Source organism: Harmonia axyridis, chromosome 4 (assembly GCF_914767665.1).
Source record: "Harmonia axyridis chromosome 4, icHarAxyr1.1, whole genome shotgun sequence".
Lineage (NCBI taxonomy): Eukaryota > Metazoa > Arthropoda > Insecta > Coleoptera > Coccinellidae > Harmonia > Harmonia axyridis.
Genome location: NC_059504.1, coordinates 36,459,610 through 36,473,555, shown reverse-complemented (window position 1 = coordinate 36,473,555; position 13,946 = coordinate 36,459,610). Strand labels below are relative to the sequence as shown.

At 33.6% G+C, this 13,946-nt stretch overlaps 7 non-coding genes across 7 annotated transcripts; 6 read left to right on the top strand and 1 right to left on the bottom strand.

The window, feature by feature from the left end:
* Positions 1–1,365: 1,365 nt before the first annotated feature.
* On the top strand, positions 1,366–1,437 carry Trnae-uuc. Its single transcript has one exon. It is a non-coding gene; the product is annotated as a tRNA-Glu (tRNA).
* Positions 1,438–1,873: 436 nt separating this feature from the next.
* Trnae-uuc lies at positions 1,874–1,945 on the top strand. Its single transcript has one exon. It is a non-coding gene; the product is annotated as a tRNA-Glu (tRNA).
* Positions 1,946–2,381: 436 nt separating this feature from the next.
* Trnae-uuc lies at positions 2,382–2,453 on the top strand. Its single transcript has one exon. It is a non-coding gene; the product is annotated as a tRNA-Glu (tRNA).
* Positions 2,454–2,889: 436 nt separating this feature from the next.
* Trnae-uuc lies at positions 2,890–2,961 on the top strand. Its single transcript has one exon. It is a non-coding gene; the product is annotated as a tRNA-Glu (tRNA).
* An 875-nt stretch (positions 2,962–3,836) lies between these two features.
* On the bottom strand, positions 3,837–3,908 carry Trnae-uuc. Its single transcript has one exon. It is a non-coding gene; the product is annotated as a tRNA-Glu (tRNA).
* Positions 3,909–6,990: 3,082 nt separating this feature from the next.
* Trnae-uuc lies at positions 6,991–7,062 on the top strand. The gene has a single exon. It is a non-coding gene; the product is annotated as a tRNA-Glu (tRNA).
* A 1,133-nt stretch (positions 7,063–8,195) lies between these two features.
* On the top strand, positions 8,196–8,267 carry Trnae-uuc. Its single transcript has one exon. It is a non-coding gene; the product is annotated as a tRNA-Glu (tRNA).
* Positions 8,268–13,946: the final 5,679 nt, after the last annotated feature.

The following is a 13,946-nucleotide window of genomic DNA, read 5'->3' as shown; positions in this document are numbered from 1 at the left end:
TGTATTTCTGGTGATTTTTCTTTGATTATTCCATTCATTTTGTATACTTTGAACTTTAAACATAGGCATTGCCAAAACGTAAAGTTTTGAAATTTATTTGTAATGTAGTTGTCAAACTCAATCGTGTTGTCATAGTGATTGATAATTGCACTGAATGCGGTGAAATTGTTTCATATGACACAAAATGACAAAATTTGATTGGTTGTTAAAACTGTCAAAAAAATTTTAATTATTACTTTTTACTTCCCAGATTCAAACAACGAACAATATACAATATACGAACAATAATATATATTCTTCACCCGTCTTCAAACCTTGAATTGTCGAAATCCAGCCCTGTTCATCTCGTTAGTACCGTTTAAAATTCTCATACAGGGGTTCACGTTACAAAAGGTAACGCACAAGAAATTGGTGTACCTGTAGTGCTACACCTGGTTTTATACTTCATCGGTTTCTTATCGGTTTTTTACTGCCTCGAACGTTTCCGAAATATTTTAATTTGAGATCTGAATATTCGGTCTGGGAGGTTTTGCCTCTGATATCGTTTAGTTAAATTATGCAAATTATTCTCTACCTCTTCGGTAGTTATTAATAATTATAGAATTTATGGGTGAAAAGGTGTTGGTTTTTATGTAAAGATGGGAAATATTATGATATCCCGAGATTTTAGTCAGGACCACATTGTGAGGGCTTGTTTCCGGTCATTTTGATGAATAATATATTATGGAGGGTCAACTCCATCCATTTCTTCTTCTCCATCCATACAACATTGAAAATATAAACACCGGCCAAATTAAGGGAACCAGTAAAATCTCAACAAAGTTTGTAGTTGAATTCTATGAAAAAGTTAACTGTATTGATCAATTCAGATATTTTTCAACCAATGAACAGAAACGTGGATACAATGAAAAGTCATTGATCATATTGATGTTTTTTTTCATTGAATCAAACAACACACATTTTTTCAGTGTGTGGAAGTGAAACCACTGAACATGGTGTAATTTCTCTCAAAATTAAGATTGAGACATCTCAATGATTGAAAAGAGGACATATTCTAAAAAGATGAGCCAACGTCTGTCAACAATTCTCGCCACAGGTGTTCTGAATAAAACACTACGTTTATTTTTTTTTCAACCCTGTATAACTAAAAAAAAATTTTTTCACTTGTTGACATATTCTGCGTTAAAAGAGGATACAAAAAATACTATTGTAAAATTTGCAGTAATTTTACTCATCATTTATTCCTGTAGAGTGTGGATAAACGGAAACAAAAATATATTTAATTTTCATTTTTCTCATTAGATTAGATTGAGTTGCGAGAAACATTTCTGGCATATAGCATAAAACAGAAAGTTCTAATCAATATCCCATATGGTCTAGTGGCTAGGATACCTGGCTTTCACCCAGGAGGCTCGGGTTCGATTCCCGGTATGGGAAATTTATTTTATTGAACCTTCGTATAATAAATACCATACATTATAAAAAACAGTTGAAAGCCGAACCACATATGTGGATCTGACCATTGAATTCTCCATCCATATATGAAGTGTGAATTAGAAATCTGAGCACATATGAAATGATCCACATATGTGGATCTGACATATGGTCCACATATATGGATATGACATATGATCCACATATGTGGATCTTGTCTTTACCGCCAAAAATATTGTAGGCATACGCAATCCAAATCTTACCTAACCTCTCTAATACTGTAGGTATGTGGTATCGTTGAAATTCATTTCAGATGAAATAATAAAATCGTTTATCCGAAATCGAGAAAATGGGGTGAGTTTCATTTTTCTCTTCAGATTAGATTGAGTTGCGAGAAAAATTTAGACAAATAGCATGAAACAGAATGTCATAATCAATATCCCATATGGTCTAGTGGCTAGGATACCTGGCTTTCACCCAGGAGGCTCGGGTTCGATTCCCGGTATGGGAAATTTATTTTATTGAACCTTCGTATAATAAATACCATACATTATAAAAAACAGTTGAAAGCAGAACCACATATGTGGATCTGACCATTGAATTCTCCATCCATATATGAAGTGTGAATTAGAAATCTGAGCACATATGAAATGATCCACATATGTGGATCTGACATATGGTCCACATATATGGATATGACATATGATCCACATATGTGGATCTTGTCTTCACCGCCAAAAATATTGTAGGCATACGCAATCCAAATCTTACCTAACCTCTCTAATACTGTAGGTATGTGGTATCGTTGAAATTCATTTCAGATGAAATAATAAAATCGTTTATCCGAAATCGAGAAAATGGGGTGAGTTTCATTTTTCTCTTCAGATTAGATTGAGTTGCGAGAAAAATTTAGACAAATAGCATGAAACAGAATGTCATAATCAATATCCCATATGGTCTAGTGGCTAGGATACCTGGCTTTCACCCAGGAGGCTCGGGTTCGATTCCCGGTATGGGAAATTTATTTTATTGAACCTTCGTATAATAAATACCATACATTATAAAAAACAGTTGAAAGCAGAACCACATATGTGGATCTGACCATTGAATTCTCCATCCATATATGAAGTGTGAATTAGAAATCTGAGCACATATGAAATGATCCACATATGTGGATCTGACATATGGTCCACATATATGGATATGACATATGATCCACATATGTGGATCTTGTCTTCACCGCCAAAAATATTGTAGGCATACGCAATCCAAATCTTACCTAACCTCTCTAATACTGTAGGTATGTGGTATCGTTGAAATTCATTTCAGATGAAATAATAAAATCGTTTATCCGAAATCAAGAAAATGGGGTGAGTTTCATTTTTCTCTTCAGATTAGATTGAGTTGCGAGAAAAATTTAGGCAAATAGCATGAAACAGAATGTCATAATCAATATCCCATATGGTCTAGTGGCTAGGATACCTGGCTTTCACCCAGGAGGCTCGGGTTCGATTCCCGGTATGGGAAATTTATTTTATTGAACCTTCGTATACTACATAGCATGCATTATAAAAAACAGTTGAAAGCAGTTAAAGTTAAACAGCTAAAGCACTACTACAATTAACACGAAGATTTGAAACTGGACATATTTTAGCAAGTATTTAGTTGTTGAAGCAGTTGGCATTCTGCAATGTGGGTATTCAACGCTTCGGTAGTCACCGGGCCACCGGCCTGCTGTCATAATTTGAGAATAGAAAATATGTTCCATTCTCATTTATAGTCCCACTGCCAAAAATCCAAAGGTGTCGTCAAATCGCTTGAACGTGGTGGCAAATTATGATCACCAAATCAGTAAATGATGCAACTAAAATCGAACTTCCACGAAACAGTTAACGTTTTGATATAGGTAATATTATAATTTGCATCGTCCCCTATACAAATAATTTGGGAGATTTAACTAGATTGCTGAGACAAAAAAATAAATCAAAAATATTTACTTAATCCTCATGTAAATTGGTTGCAATTACAAATTGCATTACATAAAATTGAACAAAACGTTAACTGTTTCGTGGAAGTCCGATTCTAGTTATAACATTTACTGATTTGGTGATCATAATTTGCCACAACCTCAAGCGATTTGACACCTTTGGATTTTTGGCAGTGGGGCTAAAATTGAGAATGGAACATATTTCCTATTCTCAAATTATGACGGCAGGCCAGTGACTACCGAAGCGTTGAATACCCACATTGCAGAATGCCAACTGCTTCAACAATTAAATACTTGCTAAAATATGTCCAGTTTCACATCTTCGTGTTAATTGTAGTAGTGCTGTAGCTTTAACAATTTCAACTATTTTTCATAATGTATGCTATGTAGTATACAAAGGTTCAATAAAATAAATTTCCCATACCGGGAATCGAACCCGAGCCTCCTGGGTGAAAGCCAGGTATCCTAGCCACTAGACCATATGGGATATTGATTAAAATACTCTGTTTCATGCTATATGCCTGAAATGTTTCTCGCAACTCAATCTACTCTAATGAGAAAAATGAAAATTGGCTCATTCCCTTGATTTCTGATAAACGATTTTATTATTTCATGTGAAATGAATTTCAACGAGAGAACTAGTTTTGTTTCCGTTTATCTACACCGTACAGGAATAAATGATGAGTAAAAATACTGCAAATTTTACAATAGTTTTTTTGTATCCTCTTTTAACCCAGAATATGTCAACACGTGAAAAAATTGTTTTTAATTATGCAGGGTTAAAAAAAATAAACGTAGTGTTTTATTCAGAACACCTGTGGAGTGAATTGTTGACAGACGGAGACATTCTCGTAATTTTCAACTCCATAAAAATGGATGGGGAATTTAATGGTTAGATCCACATATGTGGATCTGACTATTACATTCTCCATCCCATCTCCATCTCCATTATGGAGCTGAAAATTACGAGAATGTCTCGGTGTTTGATATGTACTTTGAAGAATTAATTATTCTTGGAACTTCTTCATTAACCTTTCTACATATACTAGGTGGTCCAACGAAAACTTAACAGCCCTATTTTCCGAATTTAAGATGAAAATGGGGGGACGGGCTCGAACCCATCGATTTCTGATTCGAGGTGGAACAACTTTTTCGCTTTTTTCATCCCCGGTACTTCAACCCTAATGGGGGTGAGCACAACCCCTTAATTTTGGATAGGGATGGGGGTGTTGCGATAACTTAATTTGAAGATTGTATCGAGTACTATCTGACCCTAAAATTTTGTTTCAAAATATCCATCGATAATGAAATAACAGCGAAAATAGTGAAAGAGGCAATGTAGAATTTATCTCAAGAATATTATTCGTATCCGACATATTTCAAAGGTGTTAAGTAGAAAATACACTTCACTATTTTACGTGTCATTCCGTTATCAATGTAAATTTTGAAGTAAAATTTTATTTATTTTTTTCAGATAACACTTGATAATATCTACAAAACGAGGTATCGCAACACCCCTCATCCCTATTCAAGCTCACCGCTATTAGGGGTTTGAACATTTTAGTGTCGGAAAATTGAAGTGTTCGTTCGTTGGACCTCCTTGTATACTTATGTATAAAATCTCATTATAAAGTTGGATACACATTCTACATATATTATAAAAGTAGATTTGCAAAGGGCATAAAATAATGCTATAATGACGATATTGTCAAGTATTCGATGTCGATCTAAAAACAATTGATTTTAAATATGGTAAAATTCAGAGTTTGAGAGTTTTCCACCAATCTTTCTGCATCTGATGTTCATTTGCTATGTTCTCATCTGAACAAAAGTTGAAAATTGTTGGAAAGTTGAAACCCATTGGAATAATTTCTTCTACAGTCTCCTGAAACGTTCAAGCCACGTGCCACATTAAAAATGAGGCAATGTTAAAATCCCCTCTTGACAATATCTGGAATACGTTCCACATACGTTTCAGTACGTTACAAAAGATATGTGCCAGAAAATGGCCCTCTCGTTTTCTCTTACCGAACCAGACGAGATGAGCTTACACATACAATCATGTTTGACCCAAAATGGCAGCCATAAACCTTTAAGTAGGTTTATGTACTTCGCTTTGATGACTTTTTGATCCCGAAGAACGAAGATGTGCAGCAAAAAGGAGAAAAGATCATGCAAATGACCTGGGCATTATGTCGACTCCAGTTGTTGTGCAGTATTTAAGAATGACCCGTATCGTACGCTATTATTGTCAGTGCAGGTAAAGGACATTCTTCGGAGATGTAGAGGACGGCTTTAATGTTCATTGGATTACGCGTTTTGTGTAGCGGAAGGAAAAATTACATTTTTCTCCGATTGACAGCAAATATTGATTTTGCAGACACCTATATCAATCAGCAAAGTATCATTTTTCCTACCTAGGCAGCAAAATGATTATTCTCAATGCGAATAAAACATTTGACATTTTCAGCATTTTCTGACAATCAATATTTCTTGCCACTTTCCTTATTTCTGGAGGATTTAAGACTTCTAAGTCGCTATCACTGTCCTTAATATAAATATATCCAATATTTTACCAATAAACTATATTTATCATGGACATATACATTTCCACAGCAAGCAACCATTTCAACGATTGCGATTTCTATCAAATTTAGTTTTGATTTACCACAAAATATAAAATACAAAATAAAAGGTTTTGGGAATTGTAATGATTTGCAAATACAATATCCTGCATGTATCATTATAAACAATCGAAGAAAAAAAATGTTCAACTCAGCAGCAAAGTAGATTTCATGCCTTGGCTGAATTCCTAGCCTCGCTACGCTTAGTTATCAGCTATCAGCCGCAGCAGTCAAAAGCTACTAGTTTGCTGCCAAGTAAAACAAATGACTATTGTTCCTATCTTGCGTTAGCTCTCTTATGAACGGTTATGCAGGCCCACAATTTTTCAAAAGTTTTTTTTTTTTTAATTTCTGAGTGCAGAATCTGTGGCCCTCAGGTTTTGTGTATCAGATCTATTTTTTGAGATATGCTACATTTAGCTTTTTTTATTCAACTTTGGTATATCTCACGTCAAAACTATTACTAAGCCAGTTCTGAAAAAATATATGGATTTAAGTTTTTATCTACGACTGTATCATTTTTAATCTATTTAACCACTGAATTTAGCCCATTTGCGTTACATAATGAAACTCATTACACAACTAAAATTTCATTACGTAACGTATTTTTTCGGAGAAAAATTCAGACACTGAAAGAACTTAGAACTTATACTCAACCAATTACTTCTTCTATATGAGATCTTTTTGAATCACTCATTTCGACCAAGCCGAAAACTTCACTTAATAGACATTATCAATGTAATAAACATATTCCGATGATCTCAAGGAAATTAATATCAACTAGAATATTTTCAAATTAGTTTTACAAAATTTAATCACAACGTTGTACTCATTTTTTGTTCATTATATATTCATTAATATATTGTGCACTTACAAAACTCGTGCGAAGCACTCTTTCGCAAATATTTCAGGAAAATAGCATGATACAAAGAACTATAAATAATATCCCATATGGTCTAGTGGCTAGGATACCTGGCTTTCACCCAGGAGGCTCGGGTTCGATTCCCGGTATGGGAAACTTATTTTATTGAATCTTCGTATACTAAATAGCATACATTATAAAAAACAGTTGAAATGGTTAAAGCTAAAGCACTATTACAATTAACACGAAGATGTGAAACTGGACATATTTTAGCAAGTAGTTATTTAGTTGTTGATAATTTGAGAATAGAAAATATGTTCCATTGTCAATTATAACCCCACTGCTAAAAATCCAAAGGTGTCAAATCGCCTGAGCGTGGTTGCAAATTATGATCACCAAATCAGTAGATGATACAACCAAAATCGGACTTCCACGAAACAGTTAACATTTTGATATAGGTAATATTGTAATTTCCTCTACACAAATAATTTGGGAGATTTAACTTTTAACTAGATTTCACACAAATAATAAATCAAAAAAATTTACTTAATCCACATGTAAATTGGTGCAATTACAAATTGCATTACATAAAATTGAACATGGTAGAACCTGATATAACTTGAAATCGATACGCTGGACGTTGGAAATCATTTTTTTGAATGCACCAAGCAATCGAAACATTTAAGGGTGAATGAATGTAATGAGACTACGAAAAACTTGAGAATGGTAAAAGAGAAATAGCTAATAAAACAATGAAAGTTTCCATTTTCTAAACGTGTTATAATCTTCTTAGCCGAAAATTTTTGTTCCAGTCGACAAAATTTGGATTATTATTATTACGATACCACATACCTATAGTATTAAAGAGGTTAGGTGAGATTTGGATAGCGTATACCTACAATATTTTTGGGGGTAAAGACGAGAATTCTAAATTACAATTTATCTGTGGATCTAACCATTAAATTCCCCATGCATTTCTTATGAACATACAATATTATGGGGTTAGGTTAGGATACCATATAGGTATCTCAAAAATTATTGGGGATAGGCGGGAATTCTGACCTACATATGTGCATCTGACATATGATCCACATATGTGGATATGACATATGATCCACATATGTGGATATGATATCCCAAACAACACACCTTGATCTAAATGACATCTAATTTATTTAGCACTGAAATAGCAGTGGTATGAACAAGGTATTGAACACCCTTAAGGAGGTCTAAAATCATATTGGTCTGAATTCTGCAAATAGCATGAAACAAAGCATTATAATCAATATCCCATATGGTCTAGTGGCTAGGATACCTGGCTTTCACCCAGGAGGCTCGGGTTCGATTCCCGGTATGGGAAATTTATTTTATTGAATCTTCGTATACTATATAGCTTCCATTATAAAAAAAAGTTGAAGTACTACTACAATTAACACGATGATCTCAAACTGGAAATATTTTAGAGAGTAAGCAAGTATTTAGTTGTTGAAGCAGTTGGCATTTTGCAATTTGGATATTCAACGCTTCGGTAGTCATTGGTCTGTTTTCATAATTTGAGAATAGAAAATATGTTCCATTGTCAATTATAGCCCCGCAACCAAAAATCCAAAGGTGTCAAATCACCTGAGCATGATGGCGAATTATATGATCACCAAATTTAATTATAACGTTCAACATCACTCGGCATCAACTCGTACGCCGCCCAATTTCCTTGTTTCTGAATCATTTCCATGGTTTTTAGACGTTTTGAAATGGCTTATTGCGTCACGTCCAATGATTCTGCCAATTCTTGATCAAGTAATGCCTCCAATTCTGCATCTTCGAAAACCTTAGCCAAAATCACTATTCTTGAAGCGTTGAAACCACTATCGGCACGTTCTTTCACTAATATCGGCCTCACCATTGGTATTTGAGAGTATTCGATGAGCCCCAGTCCCAGATTTCTTCATATGAAAGCAGTAAATTAAAACCTCCCGCAAATGACGAGAATTTGGCTCGTAAGCTCACATATTCAATCGAGAATAACTTATCAACTCGCTCTGCTCGCCGAAGGGGCTCCGCCCCTTGGACCCCGTCACTATGCCGGTAGATCCTTCACTGGGTATCCCTCTAGAAAATAAAATATTTTTTTCGGAAACCTTGTATCGTTAGCAGATTTTAGACGATTCACTCGGTATCCTATGCTGATTCTAGGGTAGAATTCTATATGACTTCTTTCCTAGAACATACCATTTCGCCCTTGCTCACATGAAAATATTTGATGCAAATAACTTTCCATGACGACAAATCAAGGGCGGTCCTAGCCTTAAGTTTGAGGGGGTTCGCCGTTAAGGGTTTCGAGTTTTTCTATGGTACCAAATCCCAGAATACACCGATATCGAGCTTAACCTCTCAAAAATATTTATATTTAGATATTTATATGAATATTTATACAGGGTGTTTCAAGTTCGAAGGCCTATTAGACGTTTCTGGAGAACGGGGCCGATTTGAAATCTGAAAATTCAGAATATGACATTGTTCATGATGCCCTATTCAGCTAAAATATTTTAGAAGTTCTGGCACTTCCGGTTATACAAGAAAGATTTCCATTCTCAATTACTCTCTGCTAAAATTATTGCGTTAGTTCTCATAGTTTTCAAAATATTAAGAAAAAACCGTAAAAAAGAGAGAATTTCCATAGTCACTATCACGTGAATTATTTTCACTGTGAATATCCTATGCGTATACTCAATTCACTTTCACAAACTAGAATGATGTTGGAATATCGTGCATATCTTGAATTTGAAAAATATCATCACAGGGTGTTTCAAATATTGTGCCAAAAATTGTGAACAAAATTTGATCATAACTTTCGATTTTCAAATCAGAACCCTATTTTTTTTGTGATTTCGTTGAATTCTACGGTAAAAATAAGGGTAGTATTCAAACATAATTATGCTCTCAAATTCAAATAATTGACAGGATCATTAGGACTACAAGCCATTTCGAAACGCCTGAAAGTCATAGGAATGATTCAGAAACAAGAAAAGTGGGTGCCGTACGAGTTGAAGCCGGGAGGTGTTTGAACGGAATTTGTTTGTTTGTGAACAGCTGCTTTCGAGGCAAAGACGGAAGGAATTTCTGCATCGGATTGGGACTGGAGACGAAAAACGGGTTCATTACGATAATCCCAAGCACATAAAATCATGTGGATATCCCGGCCTTGCTTCCACGTCGACTGCTAAACCGAATATTCTCGGTTCTAAGGTCATGCTCAGTATTTGGTGGGAACAGCTCGGCGTAGTGTATTATGAGTTGTTAACTGAAACGATCACAGGCGATCGTTATCGAACGCAATCAATGCGTTTGTGTCGAGCATTGAGAGACAAACCGCCGCAATACGACGAGAGAGTAGATGAATGGATTTTACTGCATGACAATGCTCGACTCCATGTTGCGAAAGTCAAGATATACTTGAAAAAGTTGAAATGGGAATTCCTACCCCACCCGACGTATTCTCCAGACGTTGCTCCCTCGGACTATCACTTGTTTCGATCAATAGCACACAGCCTGGCTGACCAGCACTTCCTATCTTATGAAGAATTAAAAACTTGGATCGATTCGTGGATCGCTTCAAAAGATGACCAGTTTTTTCAATTCGTACGCTGCCCGAAAGATGTGAGAAAGTATAGTGACCAGCGATGGGCAGTATTTCGAATCATAAATGTATAACCAGTGTTTTACAATAAAGCCTCAAATTTCGGTAAAAAAATTTGTACGCTTATGTATTTGTTATATTATAATATATTTATTTACTTATCACGGTTTTAGCCATTCAGGTAGAAATTAAAAAAAAAATAGTAAATCTATTGTTTCATATGAAAAAAAAAAGAAGACAATTGGCAAGTATAACACAAAATCTAATTTGGTCTGTGAACCCTTTGAAAACCTTGTAATCACAGCGTCCTCGTCAACATCAATGTCCCTGTATATGTTCAGGAGGACTAAACTGAATCCGATGCCAATATCGAAAAAACCAGAATAACACCATATGAACTACCATTTATTCATTTCGAAAATAAATTTGCCGAATTTTCTGCTCGAATAGCTGTGCGAAAATTATGAGTTTCCATACAGTTTCATAATACGTCATAATCTCAAACAATCTATTAATATGAATTTCCACCAAGTAAAAAACCGATCCCATCAAGAAGATCTGGCATACAGGCAACGTCGCAGATTATTTCGCATCTGACCATAGACCTAATATCCGTATTAGGATATTAGGTCTATGCATCATTGCATCTGACAAACGTTACGTACTAAACATGATGGCCGCCGCCATATATAAACAATCGATAAAACCATCGATTTTGACGAAAAAAAGGCATTTTTATGTCAGGGAAAGCTTGAAATGTGATTAATTAATCATTTCTAACGAGAATCAGTTGATAAAATACAAGAAAACTAGCTATTAATGTGGATAACCTCACCTTCATTAGGCCAATTTCACAATTAAAAAAAAAAAATCACAATAAAAAAAAAAAACTAGCTGGATTAAGGAATTTATGACAGCGGATTCGTGATCTAAGACCCAAAATAAGTAAGTCTGCAAAATTTCATCACTTTTTAATCATTATTAAAATTAATTCTATATAGTAAACATTGTTTTTCTTTTCAGAAGATGGATTATTTTCGTTTGTATGGCTAATTATACAGGATACTTATTTGTCGAATATCAATTAGAAGTATCTAGAGATGTTGGACCAATTCAAGTCTGAAAATTGAGATTGAAACTTCAAATTATTAACTAATTTGTAAAGAAATACACAATATTTGATCAACAATTAGATAAGGTGTATATATATTTGAAGTAGTAATTAGACATTTTGAAATCTGAAATTCTCATTTCTGTAGAAATGGCAATTTCTTTCTTCTTTAAAAAATTTGGGAAAAATGCATAATCAAAGTGTGAGAGTTATTATCAGTCAATAGAAATACCACTTGAAATAAAGAAACTGCATTCAATGTTTATTTTCAGTTTTGACAAATATTGAATTTACATAATCATTCGATAAGATCTATGAAAAGACCTACAGTGAAATTTTGTTTTAGGAATATTCAGTATAGCTATAATGAACTGAAAAGAGGCAGAATGAATAGATCTACCTTTCAAAAACCCATGGCTTATGTTGCCTTACAAGCAATCATATTATTTAGGTGTAACATCTTTGAGAAATCAGGTTATAAGAAGTCCCTCATTTCCAAGTTCATCAATACTTTTTCAGTTGAGCAACAAATTATTCTTCTATTCCATAATTTATTAAGGAATACAATATATGATCAACAATTATATAGGGTGTATATATTTAGAATATAAGGAAGGACACTTTTTGAAATCTAAAAATTTGGTTAATAGTAGGTTATTTTCAATAATTTATAATATCGAAAGACCAATTGGACATTCCTGAAGAACTAAGGCGTTTTTAGAATCTGATTATTGTATCGATGAATTTTGCATACTTTTCTGTTGTATATTTCTTGAAGGTATAGGGACAAAAATGATTTTTATGGGTTCTGGTGAATGATCAAAGGGATACAGGTAACAATTTCATTAATACCAGTCGAGATGTAGTTATCATAGATAAGGTATGATATAGAAATTTCACTAGATAATTCTGATTTAGTGGAGGACATCTGAATGATGGTTCGCTACGTTATAGAGTAAGCTTGTAGCTCTGGGTTTTACTCAGAAGTAAATTGAACAGGGCAATATATATAGTAAATAAAATTTTGATAGATATTAGTTAAAAAAGATCAACAATTGAGCATTGTATCTACATAAAATCAAAAAATAACTTGCTAACTGTTGTTGCATTGTACGTGGATGACTTTTTCGTTTTAACTAATGTTAATTCTGAATGAATATAATATCTGATAGAAAATTCAAATGATAATTTTATCATAAAGAATTTATGGAAAGCTAAAAAATGTTTAGGGCTGAATATCACTCCTTTGAAAACTCAATTGAAATTTGATTCAACAAAAGAGAGTTGTAATGATGAACCATATAAGAAATTAATAGGTTTATTAACGTCTTTAGCAGTATTAACTAATCCTGATAATGTTAATTTCTTGAGTCAATTTAATAATTATCTCATTATTGAACACTGAAAAAGTGCAAAATTCATTTCAAGTTGCAAGTAAAAAAAGGTCATTGTTCAAGTTTTACTTCAGTCAGAAGATGTGTTCAGTATTTGAAATGACTGCCTCGGTACTAAAATTGTATCAGCCAATACTATTGACCCATGTTAGTGGGTTGATTTTTTTCAAATGTTAACTTTGGATCTGAATCAATTAATAATTTAATTTTTACCAAAAGCAATGAATAAATCAGTAGGATAGCATTTTCGAACTGGCCATAGAGCAACTATTCCTATAACGATTGAAAACTTTAGTGAAATAGGTATCTACATGTTTAATCATTCATTCATGAAATGGAAAGTTTTGATGAATAGTTACTTTTTAAAGTATTTTATACCTACATTGAATTGCTCGAAAATTGATACCAATTTCAAAAGTAACTGCCATGTTGAAATTCTTCATATACTGAATGATCCTTTAAATTTTATTTCTGTCGTAACATTTTGACTAGTAATTCAACTGATTTTTTATATGTATATCCTAGTATAGCTTTAATGAACAAACTAAAAAGAGACAGAATGAATAGACTTGCCTTTCAAATACCCATGGCTTATGTTACCTCATAAGAAATTTTAATTTCTTATCTTGGTGGAACCTTTTTGAGAAATCAGGTAAAAAGTTTGAGTCTCTAATTTCCAAGGTTTATTAATACATGTTTCAGTTGAGCAGCAAATAATATAATAGATAATATACAGGGTGAGTCTTTGACTTGTACATATATTTTAACCGTAGATTCTTGAGGTCAAAAGAAACACTTTTTTCATTTACCATTTTTTCCGGTTGAAAAGATATGGTTGTTTCTTATTGAAACATAAAATATTTTCGAATCATATATCGAATTATTCCATTTGTTTGC